General features: G+C 45.6%; 1 protein-coding gene and 1 non-coding gene across 6 annotated transcripts in view; one reads left to right on the top strand and one right to left on the bottom strand.

Moving 5' to 3' along the window:
- SYNCRIP (synaptotagmin binding cytoplasmic RNA interacting protein) overlaps positions 1 to 345 on the bottom strand; it is a 31,381-nt gene extending 31,036 nt beyond the window's left edge. For 2 of the 5 annotated variants that reach the window (XM_032858062.1, XM_032858061.1), the window contains exon 1: positions 128 to 344. The gene's annotated coding sequence lies outside the window, so the exon portion shown is untranslated. Of the gene's footprint in view, positions 1 to 127 lie in introns of all 5 variants that reach the window. The other 3 variants (XM_032858064.1, XM_032858063.1, XM_032858060.1) reach the window with 2 other exon arrangements.
- Positions 346 to 5,403: 5,058 nt separating this feature from the next.
- Positions 5,404 to 5,510, top strand: LOC116868234. The gene has a single exon (XR_004382777.1). It is a non-coding gene; the product is annotated as a U6 spliceosomal RNA (small nuclear RNA).
- The last annotated feature ends 490 nt before the right edge of the window (positions 5,511 to 6,000 follow it).

Here is a 6,000-nt window from a genome sequence, read left to right on the forward strand (position 1 = left end):
ACGTGCTCCTCTCCCCCTTGGAATCCATTTTCCAGAAAAGCCGGTTTCTCCCCACACCTCCCTCCCCCAGCTCACTCCACAATGTCACGGCGCTCCCCTCCCAGACCCGGGTCCAGGCGGTCGTTACCTCCCCGTTGGGCTGCGGCGGAAGGATCCTGTCCGAGGAGATCGGGTTGCGGGAAACGCGTGCTCGCTGCTCCCTGTGTCCGGCGCGAGTGGAGCTGTTGTAAAATGGCGGCCGAAGCTCACGCCGCTGGCAGCAAACCCGATCCAGTTCCACTCGCCTCCGAGCGCGCTCCCGGTGCGCGCGCGCGCGCCCGCGTGACCCCCCCCCTTTCCCTCCCCTCCCCTCCCTCGCGCGTCCGCTTCTCTCACTCACTCCCTCTGCCCCTGCCCTCCTCCAGCTCCTCCTTCTCCCCCTACCACCACCACCAGCCTCCGTCCGGCTCCTTTCTCGGCCTTTCTTTCTCCCCTCCCTACTCCTTTCCCCCACCACTCCCAGTGCCGTCCGCGGCCGCTCAGACACGAGTGGCCGCCTTTCCCCTCCTCGCTCGAACGCTCGCTCACACCCTCCCTCGCTCGCTCTCTCGACTCCGTCCCCCAGTCCCAGCCGAGTCGGCTCCTCTCTTTCTCTCTCCCGCGCTGACGTGACGACGTAGTCTACGCCTCGGGACGCGCGCCCGCGGGCTCCGCCCCCACGCCCCGCCACCTCCCTTGCTCCGCACCTCCCGGAGGAGGGGGGCGCGAGACCCCGCCCTTCCGCTCCGGCGGCAACGGAGGGGCCGACAGTGAATGAAAGGCCCGCCCCTTCCCCTCCCGGCACTCCCCCTCCCGCCCTCCTCCGTGCGGGGCGGGCCGGCTCAGCGTGTCCCACTCGTTCTCCTTTGTCAGGAGACAGGCATCTCCCCACCCCGCCCCACCCCACCCCACCCCCACCGCAGCACCACGCGCACGCCACCCCCACCGAGCTCCCGTCCGCCCTATCCCCCGCCCCGTCCCGGGCCGGCTGGGCGGGGGGCGCGGAACGCTACCGCAGCTCCCGAAGGGCACCCACCGGTCCGTGCGCGCCCGGCCCCCGCCCCCGGCGCCGCGGCCGCGGAGCCGTTCCCGGCTGTGTCCACGCCGCCGCCGCCCCGCGCTCTTCTAGCTCGGGAAGCTGCAGGCGCACGTGTCCCCCGGGGCGGGGCGAGGCAGACAATGGGGCGGCGGGGGGAGGGGAGTGGCGCGGAGACCTGTAGACCTTTGGTTAACCTAGACGGTGGGACTTGAGTGCGGGAGTCACTCTGGGAAAAGCAAGTCTACCCGGCCGGACAATGGGACCTCTGGGGGCCCTGCGCCCACGCGGCTTCACTTTCGAGAAATCCTTGGGCGGAAGGAGGGGCGCCCGTGGCTCGGACGAGGAAACCCTGGCTGCTTTTGAGGGGAACCGGGCTGGCTCCAGTGGAGCCAGAAGCGACTCCGGCCGTGGGATGATACGAAAGCCAGATTTGGAAGCGAAACCGCCCGGTGGTGAAGAGTTGTGCAATAGTCTGTTTCAGTCTCTGGCCTTTTAAAAGCAGTTTAAGGGCTTCCTCTGAGCACAGTTTGAGCAACTTGAAGCAGCACAAAAGCTGCGTGGTTAGGGCAACTGTGAAGAACATATCTGTTTCTTTTTTAAAAATCTTGGCAACTAAATCTTATGTGAAGTGACATTTCATTTGTAGCCATTTACTAGGTGTAAGAAAGACAAGACAAAGATATTAGAATTTCAATCGCCGTTTAGATACTGATTTTATCCAATTCAGCTGTAAGTGTCCTTTTGGTTAAAAACAAGCTTATTTTTAAGAGCTCACTGGTTCCCGAAATAAGCTCTGTGATGTGACAACAAGCCAGTGGTTCGAGGAAAAGTTAGATGAGTGCTCTTGAAAGTGCTTAAGCACATAAAATGTCAGATTATTTTCCAGAGGTAGCCAGATCAAAATATGAAATACTTCACCAAAGTACTATCTAGCCAATCTGTTCAGCAGAGATCTAACATTTCCACCACCTAACAATCCCTTACTATTTATTAAACATGTATCTGCTATGGTATTCAGCTAATTCAGCAACAAGGATTTTAGTTCGTAATCCAAAGGTAGATAATGTTAAAAATGAAAAACAGCCCAAATGTTTACAAAAATAAAAATAGGGTAATCCTATGAATTAAAAAATGAAAATTATGGATCTGAACCATCCAATGCTTTTTTCTTTACTTTTCTTTTTTTTTTTTTTTTTTTTTTTTAGATTTTATTTATTCGTTTGACAGACAGAGATCACAAGTAGGCAGAGAGACAGGGAAGTAGTCTCCCTGCTAAGCAGAGAGCCGGATGTGGGGCTTGATCCCAGGACCCTGAAATCATGACCTGAGCTGAAGGCAGAGGCTTTAACCCACTGTGCCACCCAGGCGCCCCCATCCAAAGCTTTTTTAGACCTTCCTGGCGATCAAGTTCCTTTAAAAAAAAAAAAAAAAAAAGGTGCCTCAACCTAGGCAATGTCTTCTACCATGTACTCAAGACTCCCAAATTAAAATCTCTAGCTCTTCTCTGACCTCTCATTCCTTTGTCTAATCACCCCCTAAGTCTTTATGCGGAGTTTCAGGCCCTTCACAACATTTAAAAACTGACCCCATGATCTTCCTCCCAATCTTCTGTCTCCAGAGTTCCCATCCCAATGAACATCACCCGCTTGCATCCAGGAGCATTCGCTGTGAACTAGAGAAGAATACAAGACACTAACTTCTCCCTCTCCGTGCCATATCAGTGCACCAAAATCTTGTCAATTCTGTGTCCCTAATGTAACTCCACCTCTCTATACATTGTAGCTAGGGAATAAGTTGCCATCAACTACCACCTAGGCTAATGATATACAGCCTCCTGATTCATTCACCTTGCAGCTTTCCTAATGCATTTAAAACCCAAGAGTCTCCCCCTTCCTTCTCTTTTAATTGCAAATAAGACCCTGCGGAGCATCCACTTAAAACCCTTCATTAGTTTCCCATTTCCTTAGAACAAAAGCAAAAATCCTTAGCTAGATCAACAAAGTCCTCCTTGATCTATCTGACCGGTCTCCCCAGCCACATTTCAGCCACTCTTCCAACTTCAGCTGGCTTTCTTTCAATTCTGGCATTTCTTAGGTTTGTGCACACTGAGGGCTTACACAGAGAAGTGCCTGATACTCTAAACAGACCTGAGAAAAAAGCAATCAGCCCTGCTCTCCATTTGACACCTTTTTGAGTAAAACAATAGTATCATTTTCCTACTGATCTACAGAACTTATTTGAGGCTTGGCTCTAAGAATTACTACCACACTGAAACATAGGAATACTTACTAATACTAAAAAACAAAGAAACAAGCAAAACAAAAAAACAAACATACAGTAAAAAAAAAAAAAAAACATAGTAGATTGATTTAGTATGGTATATACACTGGGCTAGATTAAAATGTATCTCAAAGATCTGGCACAAGAAAGTGCTCGGTAAGTATGTGTTCTTATTTGCTGAATCTTCTTTATTACTTAGTACAAGATGGTTACTAAATATTTGCTGAATAAAACTGGAGAATAACAGGCTGAGACCCAAACAACCTTGTTCTAATATCAGATCTGCTTTAAATAGATAGTGTGTGGTTAAATAAATCATTTTACTTCTTAGAATTTCTATTTCCCATCTATAAAATAAATTCACTGAAACATAATTTTTAAGATCTCTTCCAGCTCGAACATTTTATAATGTATAAGAAGATTCTCAAATCCTTTCTCTTTCATTACTTTAAAAATATATTCAAATGTCCTGGGGAGCCTGGGTAGCTCAGTGGGTTAAGCCACTGCCTTCAGCTCAGGTCATGATCTCAGGGTCCTGGGATCGAGCCGCACATTGGGCTCTCTGCTAAGCAGGGAGCCTGCTTCCCCCTCTCTCTCTGCCTGCCTCTCTGCCTACTTGTGATCTGTCAAATAATAAATAAAATCTTTAGAAAAAAATTCAAATGTCCTATTTGCCATTTAGGATCTTCCCCATTTGAATCCCAACTTCACTTTAAAGCAGACTACAGTTCCCCTTATAAGGACCCTTTTTCCAAACAAAAGAAACATCAACAACAACAAATATCCAATTTCGCTATCATCCCTCACATAAATGTGGGGAACTCAACACACATTTAATGTTAGTAAGAAGACAAATTGAGGGGTGCCTGGGTGGCTCAGTGGGTTAAAGCCTCTGCCTTTGGCTCGGGTCATGATCCCAGGGTTTTGGGATGGAGCCCCACATCAAGCTCTCTGCTCAGCCAGGAGCCTGCTTCCTCCTCTCTCTCTGCCTGCCTCTCTGCCTACCTGTGATCTCTGTCTGTCAAATAAATAAATAAAATCTTTAAAAAAAAAAAGAAGACAAATTGATAGAACTTTTATACAAAATAATTTGGCTATCATGTTTACTCCAGTATTGTTTGTAATGCTGTACAGAAGTGTGCATATGTGTGTGTGTGAGCATGAAAATATATGTAACCTAGGGGTGCCTGAGTGATTCAGTCATTAAGTGTCTGCCTTCAGCTCAGGTCATGATCTCAGCCTCCTGGGACTGAGCCCCACATCAGGCTCCCTGTTCAATGGTGAGTCTGCTTCTCCTCTCCCTGCTGCTCTCCCTACTCATTCTCTCTTTCATTCTCTCTCTCTCAAATAAATAAGTAAAATTAAAAAAAAAAAAATATATATATATACATAACCTAAACATCCAGTATTAGGGTACTGATTGAATAAATTATAGTGCATTCACATAGTGGATTATTCTGGAGCCATTGAAAATAATGAAGTAGCTATCAATGCCCTAACATGGAAACAAATTCAGGTTACATTCTTAAATTAAAAAAAAAAAAAAAAGCCACCTACAGAACAACATACAGTGTGACATTTATTCATTCAATTTAGCACCTTCTGTGTACTAAGGTCCATGGTATGCACTAGACTTACAATGATGTACATCAAGATAGACATAGGTGATCCCTGACTCATGAAGCTTGCAGATCTGTATGTATGTGTATAACCAGGTAAGCATAGATATAAAGATTTTTGTTTCTATAGAAAATAATTATAATTATAGAGAAGGATGGTGTGGTGGGAAATCATCACTTTTTACTTCATACACTTTTGTGATACTTGTTACAATAAATATTTTATTTTTATTTTAGTATATTTATTTTATTTGGGAGGGGTAGGGTGAGGGGCAGAGGGAAAGGGAGAGAGAATCCTAAGGAGGCCCAAGACTAGCATGGAGTCCAACATGGGGCTCCATTTCATGACCCTGAGATCATGACTTGAACTGAAATCAATAGTCAGACACTAAATCAACTGAGCCACCCAGGTGCCCCTAAATATGTGTTTTTAAAAAGTTAATTATTGTGCTCACTTCGGCAGTACATATACTAAAATTGGAATGATACAGAGAAGATTGGCATGGCCCCTGTGCAAGGATGACATGCAAATTCTTGAAGCATCCCATATTTGAAAAAATAAATTAAATTTTAAAAATTAAAAAAAATTAAAGTTAATTATTTATGTACCTCATTACTGTCTTTTCATCCACGAAGTAGTGAAAAGGTTAATTTCATTGCAGTTAATGAAAGGCAGGCATATAGGCTCACCTGTCTGAATTTTTTGTCATCCAAAATTCTTGCACTTAGTGCTACACTGTTTAGAAAAAAAAATCATATTTTCTTCGTTTCGATGTTTCCTAAACGTTCTTCAGTTACCATATATTACTGTGGTAATGGAGAGGGGACCCTAGAATTAATACGGGAAAAATCCACAATACACCTTTCCACAGAATCACAGAATCATTCTTTCCACAGAATCACAAAAACCTAGAGTCAAGAGAGGCTGGAAGTTATTCAATTCCATGTTGCTAGTATTCAAGATCGTTTTTTGGAAAAAGAGAAAGAAATGGATTATTTTCCTCTTTTAAGAAATTAGATTTTTTTTTTTTTTTTAGATTTTAT

The sequence above is a fragment of the Lontra canadensis genome, unplaced genomic scaffold, assembly GCF_010015895.1.
Source record: "Lontra canadensis isolate GAN:19392208 unplaced genomic scaffold, GSC_riverotter_1.0 scaffold14, whole genome shotgun sequence".
Lineage (NCBI taxonomy): Eukaryota > Metazoa > Chordata > Mammalia > Carnivora > Mustelidae > Lontra > Lontra canadensis.